This window comes from Biomphalaria glabrata, chromosome 2 (genome assembly GCF_947242115.1).
Source record: "Biomphalaria glabrata chromosome 2, xgBioGlab47.1, whole genome shotgun sequence".
In the NCBI taxonomy this organism is placed as follows: Eukaryota; Metazoa; Mollusca; class Gastropoda; family Planorbidae; genus Biomphalaria; species Biomphalaria glabrata.
The window spans coordinates 54,667,833-54,685,929 of NC_074712.1; the positions used below are offsets into that span (position 1 = coordinate 54,667,833).

The 18,097-nt window shown below is 35.1% G+C and overlaps 1 protein-coding gene across 1 annotated transcript in view; it reads right to left on the reverse strand.

The window, feature by feature from the left end:
• Positions 1-17,246, reverse strand: part of LOC106058466 (organic cation/carnitine transporter 2-like) — a 145,117-nt gene extending 127,871 nt beyond the window's left edge. Inside the window, exon 1 of the mRNA XM_056021473.1 lies at positions 16,006-17,246. The gene's annotated coding sequence lies outside the window, so the exon portion shown is untranslated. The remainder of the gene's footprint in view (positions 1-16,005) is intronic.
• Between the last annotated feature and the right edge of the window lie 851 nt (positions 17,247-18,097).

The window sequence follows — 18,097 nt, forward strand, 5'->3', positions numbered from 1 at the left end:
TTATGTGTCGATCAATATATCCGTCTGTCTGTCTCAATCTATCTATCTATCTATCTATCTATCTATCTATCTATCTATCTATCTATCTATCTATCTATCTATCTATCTATCTATATCTATAACTATATCTCTATCTATGTATGTATATGTGTGTGTGTGTTTGTTTTGGTGTGTGTGAAAAGTCATCTTGCAGAATCCTGTGAGGTTTTTTGAATAACATTTTAGTCCTCTGTAACTCCTCTATTACATAAAGAAAATCAAAAAATTTTTCCATCCTTAAACAAACGACAAAGTACGTTAAAGGGGAGGCAATGAAGTTTCCAAATCAGAAAATCAAAGGTGTTTATTTGTATGGGTCTAATTGTGGTGTGTGTGTGAGTGTGTGTGTTTCCCTCACAGAGTGTTCTACAGGATGAAATGAAGATATTTTATCGGCTACAGGTGTGTGTGTGTGTTTAGATAAGCTGGATACATTGTCTAAAGGCGGCCCGGATAGGTGTAGCAAAACCAAAGTATTTTATCTTGAAGGGCCACTAAAATTCAAGTGGCTACAAATCGTAATCTGTTACATATCATTGAGCCGGTCCTACACAATGGAGGGTACACACATTAGGGAATTTCAACGGACATTAATTTGTTTCATCGAAATGTTTTGTAACATTTGTTTTCCATTGGAGAGATTTCATTTGTCCATTGGAGAGATTTCATTTGTCTATTGGAGAGATTTCATTTGTCTATTGGAGAGATTTCATTTGTCTATTGGAGAGATTTCATTTGTCTATTGGAGAGATTTCATTTGTCTATTGGAGAGATTTCATTTGTCTATTGGAGAGTTTTCATTTGTCTATTGGAGAGTTTCATTGATAATAAATGAATAATTAGGAATAACTTTTGTTTTGTGGTGTATCCGGTTGTAAAGAATACAGTTAGTGCTAATGGTTGAAATCTTACAATATTACTCCCCGTCTTACTTTATTACAGCGCTTTTATCAACTTCCTCTGTCGGTCTGTCTGTCTGTCTAGGGTTTATTAAACGAAATTTGTACAAATCAAATTAGAACATAAATCTAAAATATCATTTTTTTAGTTTGGCCAATATTAGAATATGCATCCTCTGTTTGGGACCCCTCAATACATGAAAATATACACATTTTCTGAAAAGTTATCCTATTCCTATTCCTGGTCTGGATTATGTAGACTCTTAATTAGTGGTCGAATTCTGGAATCATATTGCTTCTGGTCTGGAAAGTGTATATCTAGAGACCAGAGTTCAGCTGGCATGTGTAGAGCTGGTCAGGAGGTCGAAATATGCCCATCCAAGTAGGATGTAGGCCTAAAATCCAAGGTTCAGCCTGTTAGTAAAGATCTATAGTTTCTTCACTTAAAGAGTGGTTAAAACCAGTCTTTTTAGATGAAAAATGCGGTCGCATATTGTACATAGCACTAAAAGCGTATTTCCTCTGTTTTGAAGTATTGGGGATGTTACTGTTTTTCAATTTAATAGCACATAATGTTGCTAGTGTCTAGTTTCATTGTAAGTGCAACCGGCAAAGAGATATATAATGCCTCCATGTTCATAATATTACCAAAAGAAAAGTGTTTAGAAATGCTATCCTGTGAAGAAACCTTACATAAACACAATAATTATAGACAAAGTCTATAGTTTTAAAACGTTTTATAGTCACTTTATCCAAATATCGTCGTCACTGCATGCAGGCTATTTCATACTTGATCCCAGACAGGTCAGCAAAGTGTTTCAGAGACAGAGAGAAGGAGAAGGGGGGGGGGCTACGGAGAAAAAAAGAGCACATGGAGACAGAGAATGAAAGGAGGAGAATGCATTTATGACGTTGATAGAACGCCCAGAGTGCATTAAGTCGACTGAGTGCATTAAGTCGACTGAGTGCATTAAGTCGACTGAGTAAATTAAGTCGACTGAGTAAATTAAGTCGACTGAGTAAATTAAGTCGACTGAGTAAATTAAGTCGACTGAGTAAATTAAGTCGACTGAGTATATTAAGTCGACTGAGTAAATTAAGTCGACTGAGTGCATTAAGTCGACTGAGTAAATTAAGTCGACTGAGTAAATTAAGTCGACTGAGTAAATTAAGTCGACTGAGTAAATTAAGTCGACTGAGTAAATTAAGTCGACTGAGTAAATTAAGTCGACTGAGTAAATTAAGTCGACTGAGTATATTAAGTCGACTGAGTAAATTAAGTCGACTGAGTAAATTAAGTCGACTGAGTGCATTAAGTCGACTGAGTAAATTAAGTCGACTGAGTAAATTAAGTCGACTGAGTGCATTAAGTCGACTGAGTAAATTAAGTCGACTGAGTAAATTAAGTCGACTGAGTATATTAAGTCGACTGAGTAAATTAAGTCGACTGAGTGCATTAAGTCGACTGAGTAAATTAAGTCGACTGAGTGCATTAAGTCGACTGAGTAAATTAAGTCGACTGAGTGCATTAAGTCGACTGAGTAAATTAAGTCGACTGAGTATATTAAGTCGACTGAGTAAATTAAGTCGACTGAGTAAATTAAGTCGACTGAGTGCATTAAGTCGACTGAGTGCATTAAGTCGACTGAGTAAATTAAGTCGACTGAGTGCATTAAGTCGACTGAGTAAATTAAGTCGACTGAGTATATTAAGTCGACTGAGTAAATTAAGTCGACTGAGTAAATTAAGTCGACTGAGTGCATTAAGTCGACTGAGTGCATTAAGTCGACTGAGTAAATTAAGTCGACTGAGTAAATTAAGTCGACTGAGTATATTAAGTCGACTGAATAAATTAAGTCGACTGAGTAAATTAAGTCGACTGAGTAAATTAAGTCGACTGAGTAAATTAAGTCGACTGAGTAAATTAAGTCGACTGAGTGCATTGGCGAGAGAAGTCTTCAGTAGAATTATTTACTGACATCTCCAAGTAAAAAAAAAAAGAACTTTTTTTTCACGGGTGACAAAAGTAATCGTGTAAACAGAGTGGAAAGAATGGACCATTTATCACAGCTTTTGTGAAGATATTTTCTTCTCTGATGATGTCGTCATCTGAGTTTCCGGAATATTTGCAACACGATGATTAGATACAATCTTTGCTGTATAATAGGGGGGAAAAAATGAGACAATGGCTGCATTGTCGGAGATTTCTTCTTGGCTTTCCCTTTTTTTTTTTATATAATTATAAAAAGATATGAATACATTACGTGGAGTGGGTACCTTTAAGATATATGTACCTAAGAATGAAGGATTATTTTTATTTACAAAGACATAGATCTTGTTTTTAAAATATTTTCTTAGTGTGCCACGTTTTTTTTTAAAGGAACTATTGCATAACAACAAGGGCATCTACCTTAGGTGGTTATGAATGTGAATGGTTGTTTCCCTTGAAAACAAGTTATTTTATCAACCCATCAACGCGGGAAACCGTGACGTCATGTCCGACCACTGACTATATTTAGATCTCAATCCTAGACTACGAATTATCTTCTCTTGAGAAGTTTCTCTTTCCTATTAATACAATTCTGTCCATCTTTCTGTTTTCACCCATTCCTTCTCTCAATCAAGATGTCGTCATCAGAAGATCAGGCGGATTGGACGCATCCTTCTCATCTCACTCTCCTAATGGAAGTTTAAGCCTGTATCCATGCTGACTTGTTGGTCATAAATCACATGGCTAAATTTCCAGGCTCTCACGACTGGATTTCTCAATCTAGTTCTAATCAAAATAAATCATGTTCCATATATGTTACCAGTAAACCTTCAAACTCCATTCTAGAGAATCGATTTTTTTATAATAATAATAATAATAATAATTTTATTTATAAAGCGCTGTTAACAAACAAAATGTAGGCTCAAGGCGCTGTAATAACATTACAAACACGAGTATATTTATCCGAATAGTAACCAAATCTAAAAAAGTTTTAAACAAGTAGGTCTTAATGTTCTTCTTAAAAGTGGTATATAACTATCCGCGTTGTATGCATACAATGTACTTTGTCCAAAAATTCCCAGATCTAGAAATTTCTTGAACTTCCTAAATTTTATTTTTTTGTGGGGGGAGTAATAGAGGAGATGGAGGGAGGAGAATAGAGGTGAGAGAGGCGGTGAGAGGAAGAGGAAAGGAGATGAAGGAATGAAGAGAGGTAGAGGAATGTAGTTGAACTGATAGAGGGGAAAGAGGTATAGCTAGGGATGGAGAGAAGGAAAAAGAGAGAAAGTACTGAAAAAGAATAGCAAGTCACGTACAAGGAATATATAATGGCGTGTCCATGATGCACATAAATGTAGTAGTAGTAATCTATCTTCACAATAGCGTAAATGAGTTCTACAAATACATTTGTTTTAATTTCCCACATTGATTTATTTTTTTAATTTATTCTCTGCAGATACCATTGGTAAAGTTGTGAAAAATGATATTTATTACTTGCGACAAGAAAACAATCCAAAATTTCTGTTAATAAAAAATAATAAAAATAAAATAAAAATCATTTGGGCAGCTGTTTGAGACAAGCATCTATAATAAAGCTAAAAAGATTCTAGGGATGAAAATCACCCTTTGGATCAAGATTTTGTGATTTTTATCATCACAAAAGAGATACAAGTTATCGATTGAAAATATGTATTAGAGCTCTACACTTTATCAATTATATTGCCCTCGTATTAACGAGAGTATATGTACTGTTATAAGCTCTTCGCATGTAAACCATGAGTCTGGTGTGAATGTACATTTTGGTTTGTTATAGTTCTAAATTATAATGTTTTTTGTTTGGTGTAATGCACTAATTTCCGTACGGACAATAAAAGATTATTATTATTATTATTTCATGACAGACTCTTACAACCTAATGGGCAGCGAGTTATCTCTTAATTTCTCATTACACCAATTATCTCCCTTGTCTGTTCCAGAACAACTTCTGCTTTGGAGTCTCTAGATCTGCTGTATTATTTCATGACAGCTGAACATGACCCAGATCTAGTTGACTGTACAAGATACTCTCTTCTTTCATTGGAACTAAATATTTCAAATAGTTTTGCTTGTATTCCTGATATCAACTCTGTTTCATCTGTTAAAGATGTTCATAACATGGAAGCAAATAATGAAATAAAATCTGTATTGATGCATGCGGTGATGAGAATTCTTGTAAAATTATACAATTACTATTTTAAAATATGTGGCCTAGTAATTGGGGTACACTAGTTTAGACTGTTGGATAAAATTAAACATTTTTACGTAAATAAATACCAGATTACTGTAAATAATAATCTTTAGTGTTAAAATATCTAAAATTATTAATCAAATACCATCGGTGGCAGAGCTGTAAAACGCTTGGCTTCTAAACCGGGGGTCCTGGGTTTGAATCATGGTAAAGACTGCGATTTTTAATTTCGGGATCTTTGGGCGCCACTGAGTCCAACCAGCTATAATGGGTACCTGACATTATTTAGATAATGCAGCAGATGATTGTATCTGCATGTGATTCTGATAAGTGGAGTTATCGTTCATTAGATGATTTACATTGAGTTCTAACAGAGCACGAAGCCATCTACCTGGTATACATATTTTATCCTAAGGACAATCTATAACTCTATATTGTAAGCCTCACTGTCTTAGAAAGATGGTCGACAGAACATGTGTGGTGGACCAACGGCTAAACAGAAAAATAAGGTATAAGGTGAATGTTAAGGACAGGGTCTTCTCATCAATTCTTCAACATTGGAATACACTGAATGCTTTGATATAGGGTTATGTATCATAATTTGATCAACTGAAGCAGGTCACGAGGAATACTTTGATCAAGCGATATAGGTCATGTAGGGTACTTTGATCAATTGGTAAGGCCATGAAAGGTACTTTGATCAAGTGATTTAAGTCCTTACAATACTTTGATCAAGTGACATAGGTCATGTAGGGTACTTTGATCAAGTGACATAGGTCATGTAGGGTACTTTGATCAAGTGACATAGGTCATGTAGGTTATTTGCTAAGAGACATAGGTCATGTAGGGTATTTTGATCAAGGGACGTAGGTCATGTAGGGTACTTAGGTTAACATATAGGGTACATTGAACAAGTGATACAACATGTGGTCAACTCGGAGAGAAGACTAGCTGTAGAATGGAGATAATTTGTTCTAACATGCTCTATGTTGTTTAAAACTATAAAATAGTTTCAGAACTGGTACAAACATTAAAGGGAACAATTTTAGAGCACAGTGATATACAGTATGAAGAAACAAAATGCACACAATGTCATGGTGGGATAACACGTCCAGTTTGCAGCGGAACATATAGGTCTAACTAGTCACAAGGGGAGGCAGAAAACCGCAGTGCATAACTATCAGTACATCAGAATGACAAAAGTGGCCATTATCGTATTATGGTGTAGGAATATATATAAATATATATATATATATATATATATATATATATATATATATATATATAGATAGATAGATAGATAGATAGATAGATAGATAGAGATAGATATAGATATATGATTTTTTTTCAAAAACTTCATTTAATTATTGTCATGTTGAAGTTGATTGTTGTTCAAAGCCTGGAAAACTTCGATGCTTCCAATATCAAACGACTCAAGACATCTCTAGTAAAACCTCAACAATGACAGCAAGGAAACTGTTCTTCAATGGATCGTATCACACATTGAATTAGAAGGCAATGAAAATACAGATACGCTGCTTAAAGAATGGCAGAATGAACAAACAATCGAACATTTCTCTCTATTCGGACTAAGGAAGAAAATGGTAGAGAACAGAATCAACGAGAAACCGGGTAAAGCGATTTTTATGTAAATCTAATATAGATTACATCTAGAGTCTTGACCTAGAAGCTGATCTAGATCTATACTCGATCTTTAGAGTACTAAATCATATATGCAGTATTTTAAGTATCAACATCACTGCCTGGTATGGCAATCTGAACATAAAAATAAAAAAAAAAATAGCCTATTGTCTTACTAGCAGCATTTAAACAAACTGCAACTTGGCCACCTGTTTGAGAAAAACATTGCTAAGAAAGCTATAAAGATTTTAGGTATAAAAATTCACTCTCTTCTTCCATGAATTTAACATAAGATACAAGACACCGATCACAAAAACAAATACAGACAAGAACTCTTTTGTTTCTTTGGCAATTACATCGTTGAACAAACTGTAACTCACTGTTGTAAATGGCGCCTGTAATGTTGAAGAGAAAGTGGGGTACGGACGTATATTTTGTCTGCTGTCGTATAAATTGTTTGCTTTAATCATGCATTGTTTTTATAATGCACAATTGTAAAACAAATTTTCTCGTGGATAATAAAGATTATTATTATTATTATGTTAGAAACGAACGAGTATTCATTCTGTGGCGCTGCCAGGGTCAAGTTTTGTTAAAGAGAAATACAATTCAATGTAGTCCCATAATCACTTTCCACTGAGGAATTTTCTGGTGATGTGGCAGGTCTACAGCAGTACCGCCCTCTGACGGGCAACGCGAATGTTCCTAGGAATGTTAAGGGCCTTGAAGGTATCTATGAGGTCAGTTGTCATTATCCCCTCGGTTGATATAACATTGGAGTATATTGTTATTTTGCATAACTTCCATAAACGCTTAATCTCCGAGCTTAGGTTCCCATATTTTTTTTTCTTATTATTATGTTTGTAACGAACGAACATTCATTCTCTGCCGTTGACTCGAGCAGACGACATTGTGACTTCAACAAAATTCGGACTGCGAAACATTGTTAATCAGCTTTTTACCGATGTTTAAATTTGATTAGAAAAGGATGTCTATTCTGTTTAGAGACGTATCTTTTTGTCAGTTTTTTTTTGTTGACACAAACAATTGAAGACACAAACCATTGAAGACACAAACCATTGAAGACACAAACCATTGTTGACACAAACAATTGAAGACACAAACCATTGTAGACACAAACCATTGTAGACACCATCGTAGACACACAAACCATCGTAGACACAAACCATCGTAGACACAAACCATCGTAGACACAAACCATCGTAGACACACAAACCATCGTAGACGCACAAACCATTGTAGACACACAAACCATTAAAGACACACAAACCATTGTAGACACACAAACCATCGTAAAAACACACAAACCATAGTAGACACACAAACCATTGTAGACAAACCATTGTAGACACACAAACCATTGTAGACACAAACCAATCTAGACACAAACCATTGTAGACACAAACCATTGTAGGCACACAAAACCTTGTAGACACAAACCGTTGTAGACTACAAACCATTGTAGACACAAACCATTGTAGACACAAACCATTGTAGACACAAACCATTGTAGACACACAAACCATTGTAGACACACAAACCATTGTAGACACAAACCATTGCAGACACAAACCATTGTAGACACAAACCATCGTAGACACACATACCATCGTAGACACACAAACCATCGTAGACACACAAACCATCGTAGACACACAAACCATCGTAGACACAAATTATCGTAGACACAAACCATCGTAGACACAAACCATCGTAGACACACAAACCATCGTAGACACACAAACCATTGTAGACACACAAACCATCGTAGACACACAAACCATTGTAGACACACAAACCATCGTAAAAACACACAAACCATAGTAGACACACAAACCATTGTAGACAAACCATTGTAGACACACAAACCATTGTAGACACAAACCAATCTAGACACAAACCATTGTAGACACAAACCATTGTAGGCACACAAAACCTTGTAGACACAAACCATTGTAGACTACAAACCATTGTAGACACAAACCATTGTAGACACAAACCATTGTAGACACAAACCATTGTAGACTCAAACCATTGTAGACACACAAACCATTGTAGACACAAACCATTGTAGACACATAAACCATTGTAGACACAAACCATTGTAGACACACAAACCATCGTAGACACAAACCATTATAGACACAGCTAAATAAAGGCTTGGGAAGGGAGATAAAAACTTTTAGCTTGGTTAAAAAAAAAAAACTCTCTTGGATAATATTTAGTAATCCTTCTTACAAACTTAATACTCCAGACATTACTTTATCTAATAATAAGACTTGAGCAGGTCATCTAATACCAAGACTTGAGCAGGTCATCTAATACAATGACTTGAGCAGGTCATCTAATACCAAGACTTGAGCAGGTCATCTAATACTAAGACTTGAGCAGGTCATGTAATACTAAGACTTGAGCAGGTCATCTAATACCAAGACTTGAGCAGGTCATCTAATACCAAGACTTGAGCAGGTCATCTAATACCAAGACTTGAGCAGGTCATCTAATACCAAGACTTGAGCAGGTCATCTAATACCAAGACTTGAGCAGGTCATCTAATACCAAGACTTGAGCACGTCTTCTAATACCAAGACTTGAGCAGGTCATCTAATACCAAGACTTGAGCAGGTCATCTAATACCAAGACTTGAGCAGGTCATCTAATACCAAGACTTGAGCAGGTCATCTAATACCAAGACTTGAGCAGGTCATCTAATACCAAGACTTGAGCAGTTCATCTAATACCAAGACTTAAGCAGTTCATCTAATACCAAGACTTGAGCAGGTCATCTAATACCAAGACTTGAGCAGGTCATCTAATACCAAGACTTGAGCACGTCATCTAATACCAAGACTTGAGCACGTCATCTAATACCAAGACCTGAGCACGTCATCTAATACTAAGACTTAAGCACGCCATCTTGTGCACAGAAGTTGTGAGCTTTCGCAATATGTACACACACGTTTGCCACTGTATTGAGAGAGATCTGTCACGCTTGACTGCACATTGAGTCCAGGAATCAGATTGATTGGGTCAGAAAAGATACGAATTGCGTTCTAGATGCTTATCGGGTGGAGGTCGAGGTCGCGACCTTGATCAGTTGTAGTGCCACTTCAGTATAATATTAGAAGATTCTACTCGTCCGGACTTTTTGTTTTAGCTCCAATATTACACATACTTCAAGTTTCAAAAACATAATGTTTCACTACACAACTAATGTGGATCTAGGTAGTCTATTTCCAGGAAAAGAAAGTTTGTGTTTAACAACCTAAGGACTATTTAAACACAATTTGTGTAAAGTGTTTCAGTAAACAAACACATTCTTAAGTTTCTGGCAATTTTATTTTCTATCGACTTTTTCGGAATTGTGGAGCCAAGGGAAGATAAATCACTTAAAGACCGAGTGGCCGTTCTTGAAGCTCAAGCAGACGACGCAGCAACCAACCAATGAGAGGAGCTCAAATTTGTTTTTATTACAACTTCACATAGGCCTTAGAACTTAAAAACAAGAAGTACCAACTAAAAACAAAACAACAAAACAATAAAAAAAAACTAGCAAAAAATAAAAATAAAAACAATATTACTTTAATATTACATATGGAAGCACAGAAGGGATCCACTCAGGGAGGTAAAAGGGCAGGTCTCAATATTTTTAGCAAGAATATCAGAGACTATGAACTACAAACTATCAACAACCTCAGTGTATGTTCACCAATAGAATAAGAAAAGACGTGTACTAATCGAAAGTGTTGCCGATACTATTGTATTGTTTAGCACGAATAGCATAACATGATACCAAAGGGAATGGATATTTATTTACGTCATTATGATTACATTGTCAGTATTCATATGTATTCAATAAAATGATATTTATCTAAATATAGTTCAATGTGAACCTGGCCTAACTAATGTTATTGAATGATTATTAGCTTAGTAAAGGGTCAATCTCTCATTCAGGGCCTCAAGTTAGAAGCTTTTCCCTTTTATTATAAGTGCAGAATTACACATTACTTTTATTACATGATGCTTATTAAATGTTGTTTCAGATTCTATTTGACTTATATACATACTAGATGCATTCTTTCTTTTCTTCAATAAAAGTAAACAATTGATTTCAAATGAAAGAAACTTGTATGAGTAGGACAGAAAATATAAAAGTTAGTCATTCAATGTTTTATAACATTATTTTGTACTTAAAATAACACCGTTTATGATCATCTGTAGACCTGTAATTCTATGCGTGTATCCTTTGTGTAGTATCTAATTAATTAGATTTTTTTAAAAGGTAAAGTAATACATTAAAATGGTGAATAAGACAATGTTTATTACTGAATGTATTACAATTTTTTTTTTTAATTGATACATACAGACTTTAATATAATATCTATATTTGAATTTAATTATTTTTCTTTGCACTAGCTATTTTTCAATTGTATCTGCCTATCTATTTATTTTGCATTTATTCCCCTTTCAATAATGCATTTTTTTTTAATTGAGTCATCGTAGACTGAGTTAAGTTTGTAAGGCTAGAAAGCAGTGCAAAATATGTCAGAAACAAATTGCTCTACCGACTCTACAGTAATTCTAACCAACAAAAATAATTGCTCTTCTGTAATGAAACTATTTCTATTTAATTTCAATGTTTTAAGAAAAATAACTCTAAACAAGTTTATTGTATCCTAATCTTCCGAGTTCTACTAATGACAATATATTTCAATTTGTGAGTACTTTAGCCTGTTGAAAACAATCATGCAAAAAAACATATTTCAATTTCTCTCTTTTAGGACTCTGAAAGGTTTGCTTTTAATTTAAACTATACTGACAATATTAATAGTGTCATGAACTATACTGACTATAGTAACATTGTTATAAATTATACTGACTATAGCAGCATTATTATAAACTTTACTGACTATAGTAACATTGTTATAAACTATACTGACTATGGTTACATTGTTATAAACAATACTGACTATTGTGGCTTTGTTTTACTATTATGTGTTAAAAAATGATACGTTAAAACTATTTTCAAACATTTTTACATCGCATCGATTATTATACATAAAAACAAGTCTTTAACGTCTCGTGGCCATCACGAGACAGCAAATTGATACATGGTCATCTAATGGTCAGCTTTACGATGCTTCTCTCTCACAATTAATGTGATTTCCGAGAGCACAGTCAAATTTCCGGAGAGCTCTCCACTTCACTACGACCAAACCTGTGGTCATCGTAATTGACCACTTCCGGTCAGTAGCCTGGAACTGCTAGACAGCAGCCCAGGGACCACTTTAAGGACAGAACCCTGGAGAGAACTTTCAGATTAGCGCTAACACAAGTCCGAACCGACGTGTTATCTCGTCTGCTGGCAGTTTACTTCCGTTAGCAGTAACTAAGAGAAACTATTGGCTGGAGATAGACACGTGGGAGATGGTTGCATGAGAAAAAAGTAGTCCCAATGTGTTAGTCAAAAATAGTTCTTCGTGTATGATTTTTCTTCTTGTATTGTAGCTCATATTTTATAATATTTCTTCGTGTTTGATTGCCATTATTGTATGAATGTTTTTCTTTACCTATAGTTTTTATTATGCTGTTATTGTATGATAGTTCTACTTGCTAATTGTTATTCTGGCATGATTTTTCTTCTTGTTGTCTTGTTGAAGTGTTGGTATAATAATAATAATATATTATGTTAGTAAAAACATTGCTGGCTTAGGCATAAACAGAGAAAAGGCACAATAACCAGCAACCATTTTGCAAGATGTCGCCTCTGTAATAACTAGCCAGGTACTCGAAGTCGAGATATGCTTAAGGTCTATTTCATCAATATGGAAAGATATTCCAACGTGGCAAGTCATCGTCATGGCCGAAAGTAAGTGACGCAGAATAAATTGACCACCCAAAAATTCATGCATAGAAATGGAGTTTTGGCAAAAGCGAAGAACATGTCACGTTTAGGCGCGAAAATCTAACAATCTTGTTATCACATTATTTTTGGTGTAGAAGATAGACGAGCAATCCAGTAGAGCGAAAATATCCGAGCAAAAGTGTTTGAGCAAATATATGTATATAATGTTTAAACCTTTTATGTGTTAAATATAAACGTGATTATCACCCTTCTTTAAAGCGAAAAAAACAAAGTGTACTTTTGTATTATCTTATCTTATATAATACATACGTTACTTCAAAATAAAAACATCTAGTCATGCATGTTAACCAATGACTTAAATTCTGACAAGTCACTGGTTTTCCTGGCTAGTTCAGGCAACCCATTCCGTGCTCTAATAGCACTAGGGAAGAAGGAGTATTTGTACAAATTTGTCCTAGCATATGGAACGAGGAGTGTGCCTTTATCTTTGTGTCTTACTGAGTATTTTATTAGAGTTGGTTTTTGTTTGTTTTAATAAAGAAATATAACTAAGACATATGAATAACAAAATATAACTAAGAAGTATTAACTCTGTGGTTTACAATTTTTATTAAATGTTGTCTTTGTAACTGTCTTTGTAACCTTGATTTTTTTTAGAGAGATTAATACACTTGGTGGCCTACTAGTTAATTATTCGAGTAGTTCGCGGAACAGCTATTGAGACCTCGCGGAACAATAGTGTTCCGCGGAGCACAGTTTGGTAACACTGCACTAAGGTTTCATTGCTGCCTTCAGGCGGTCAAGCACAATGTTAATGTCGAAATAAAAAAAAAGCTCCATCGGGAATCGAACTTAAGGGCACTCAGGTAGAGAAACAGTGTATGTCACTCAGCCACTACTCAATAAATGTTTGTTGTCATGGGATTCAAAAAATAAAAAAATATCGATAAAAACGCTCCTCAATGCTTTTCAGTTTTGATTGGAGATGTTCACAATGTCAAGGACGCTTATTTGAACTTCCTTGTTGCCAACTAAAGTTTTACAAAAAGTATTGAGCTAGAATATTAACACTATTTGTTGTTGACTTGACTTAATCCTGTGCACTGCCAGGGGGCATAGGGTCTCAACCACACCTCTCCACCGAACTCGGTTCTGAGCAGCTTTCTTCATCAGCTATCATGTCATTCCAGTATACCCAGCTTCACTGATGACTGACCTCTTCAAGATTTGCTTGGGTCTGCCCACTTTCTTCTTTCATCGACGATTCTAATCAAGTGCCTGCCTTGCAACATTGGTAGCTAGGTGTGTCCTATCCAGCTCAATCTTCGCTTTTTGATAAATTGGGCCATTGGCTTTTATCTAGTTCTCTTCCTTAAATTGACAGTAGTTATCTTTTCTATTTTTGCATAAGTTCTTAAGTCAACGTGAAAGACAAATATTTCCTCCATATTAATTTTTTTTTCTACTACAAACCGAGGAGCTAATAAATTTTGAATCTGCAGTTCTAAAAATATCCACTAAAGTGTGTACTAAAATGTGCACTTAAATGTCCACAAAAATGTCCACTAAAATGCCCACTAAAATGAAATATGCCTCTTAAAAAAATATAGCTTACCAACACTTCCTTTTAGTAAACCGGATGCACCAAAGGGCTTACTATTTATAGCTTCAAAGTCATGTATAAAATCTCCAATGTAATGACAAATTTTGCCATTTAATTATTTTTAAATAAATAGAAGACTGTTGATTTTTAAGAGTTTGAATATTTAAAATGTTGCTTAAATTTTCGCTTTCATCGACACTAACAATGGAATTAGGACATCTTTAAATACTCTTTACACGTTCTTTGTTTTCAATTTTATTGTAATAACTGCCTTGCATTGGATCTTCTAGTGCAAAATTTGCGCCGATATGCAATTCTCACCATGGATTAAATTTATATGTGAAAGAATGGTGTTTTGATGGTGGTCTCTATTTGCATATTTCTGTGTATTAATTATTAGATTTATTTCAATTTTCTAATTATTGTCATCTTGACTGACACAAATAGTAGTGAGTGAATTATTATGATATACTCAACGCGATGAGGTCACAGGGTCACTAGAGCTGCATCGTTTTAGCTCTGTTTCATGTGCAATTCGTTTAAAAAGATTAGAATAGTAGAAATACCATCTCTTAGTAATAGATCTATACTTATTATACTATATATATTTATTGAGTATGTTCACATCACATAGTCAAATAGCCCTATACTTATGGTTATTGGGTATGTTCACATCACAGAGTCAAATAGCCCTATACTTATGGTTATTGGGTATGTTTACATCACAGAGTCAAATAGCCCTATACTTATGGTTATTGGGTATGTTCACATCACAGAGTCAAATAGCCCTATACTTATGGTTATTGGGTATGTTCACATCACAGAGTCAAATAGCCCTATACTTATGGTTATTGGGTATGTTCACATCACATAGTCAAATAGCCCTATACTTATGGTTATTGGGTATGTTCACATCACATAGTCAAATAGCCCTATACTTATGGTTATTGGGTATGTTCACATCACATAGTCAAATAGCCCTATACTTATGGTTATTGGGTATGTTCACATCACATAGTCAAATAGCCCTATACTTATGGTTATTGGGTATGTTCACATCACATAGTCAAATAGCCCTATACTTATGGTTATTGGGTATGTTCACATCACATAGTCAAATAGCCCTATACTTATGGTTATTGGGTATGTTCACATCACATAGTCAAATAGCCCTATACTTATGGTTATTGGGTATGTTCACATCACATAGTCAAATAGCCCTATACTTATGGTTATTGGGTATGTTCACATCACATAGTCAAATAGCCCTATACTTATGGTTATTGGGTATGCTCACAGCACATAGTCGAGTAGATCTCATACCCTAGCAATGACACACACAATCTGATATGAAACACAGTCTGGTATGAAACATAGTCTAGTATGAAACATAGTCTGGTTTGAAGCATAGTCTGGTATGAATATAGTCTGGTATTCTGGTATGAAGCATGTGATAAATCATTGTCTAATGCCATTAAAAAATTTTAATGGATATTCTCACTCCCCGTTAATCGCAGACAATCGACACGCTTCACTACATTCAGGAGCATTAAAACATGTTTCACACTTGTGTGTACATTTGTTTATCATGTTATCTCGTGTTTAAGTCTAATATACTGACACAGCACTTTGAATTTACATTTTTTTAAGCACTATACAAATTAAATGTAATTAACTTCTTAATTGTATTATTATTATATCTACACATGTTGTACTTACCTCTTAGCAATAAAGTGAATGAATAAAACAAAAAGTCTCCTCCAAAAAGTTCCAAATATCTATTACATCAAACTCCAGCTCACATAATTTATTTTATTCAAGGTCAATTCAGTTTCAGCAGAAGTAAGAATATCCGTAACTTTTCAATCACCAGGTCGTCACACAAACTTGATCACTAAGCAAATGTGTACAAATATAAGTGTACGACCGAGTTATCAGTCAAATAATCAATAACAAAACACTTTGAGAATTCTACTCCTTCAAAAAATATTTTCTTTAAGAACTTTAGGTCAGCTATTTCTCCTGAATCTATTATCCTCACAATTTCTCTATGTCTAACAAAATCTAGGACACTAAGCATTCATGTCATACCTTCATGACCAGGTCATAATGATTAAATATTCATTTCTGCGATGATTCAAAACGCAGCAGGCTATACAGACCAAAACGCAGCAGGCTATACAGACGAAGAGAAGGGGAGATAACTGGCCACTGGCAGAAATCAAGGTAAGGACAGGTCAATAGACATTTTGCTTGAATTATAAAAATCGAAGGGGAAAAAAAGAGGAAACGAATATTGAAATAAATTTGTCAGTCTTGTTCATTATTAGTTTCCATGGCAACGTGTTCAAGACGCTGATTATTGTAAGGGAGAGTAATCGGTTTGGAATTCAATTGTTACAGAAAAAAAAATCAACACATCTGATCAGCAAAGGTTATTAGGTGTAGAAAACACTGGAATTATCCAACTTATGAGTGCTAGATTCCAAAAGTTTTAGTTATGCAAAGTTATAACTTAATTAGGGTAAACAAAAAATGTTCAAAAAATAAAATTACAGAACAAAATACGAATCGATGATATCCACCGCAGAATAAAAGAACATTAATTACAAAACTTCAAGAATCCACAAAAATGTATCGTTCTTCCCTTTGAAATAAGTGTCCAACAGGGAGAAAATGTGTGAACTTTTTAAATGCACAGTCATAATTCTAGAATATTCTCCTTTAACAATTGTATGCGATTTTTACGATAAATCTTATATTTGGTGTCCCATTATTTCTACTATCCTCGGAGATTTGTCTACAGTAAACTGTACAGTAGCTTGTTTGTTTGTTTTTTCCTAATGTTCACTCTTTCTTTTTCTGTATGGTATCAAAACCCCACCTTTCTTCCCCTTCACAGCATCTTTACAGCATCTTTTTTTTTTTTGTCTTTAATAAGGGAAGATGTGAATAGCGCGGGGCTCTCCTCGCCCGCCTGCTTGGTGGAGGTATGCACCCTAGCGCCAGACTCACCAGCTGCCCATTACTCCCATTACATACACACACTCGCTGGGGCGAATTCTGGGTTTGTGAGTCGAAAACGAGGCTGAGGGAGAAAAAAAAAAGGACGTCATGGAAGTCTCCATGAGAGGGGGAGGAGGGGGGGTTACTCTGGAGGTGGCTGAGGTAGATGGTTGAGGACAGGACTCTGATAGCAAGTGAAGTCAAAAATACATTTGAACAGCTTTTAAGAGTTCAAAGGGAAGTAATAGAATCACCGCTAGCTCAATTCCAGCTAAATGAAGTTGAAAACAATCGTTCAATCCTAAAATCACTAGTTGAGTTCTGATTCAGCTCTGGAAATGAGATTGAACAAAGACTTTTTCCTCTAATGTTTCTTGCGATTTAAGCCTTTAACTTTTGCTTATTTCCTCAGGGCAAATGAGACATTTTTCAAAGTTGCATTGTTTCGGAAATCAAGAACTGTACAGTTTCTCTGCGCTTTTAACTTCCTGTACCAAGTCTGTCAAGACTGAAGCTCTACACTTCTGAGGATTGTCTGGGCGTAAAGACTTATGTGGAGTCTGTAGTTTAATTGGGAAAGATCTTTCAGTGTTCGCACTGATGGTAATCAAAAGATTTTTTTTTAAATGGCTTGAGGGGAGGTGGGGGGGGGGGGGGAACTGATTTCAGAGCTGACGTCAAATCGAATACATTGAGATTCAGCCACTATTGAAACGTACGCTTTCATTTAGTAATTTTAATCGTCCGACAAAAGAAGAGGGCATGTCCGCCCTTTTGGAGTAGTGTTCTCCATCTAGCAGACATT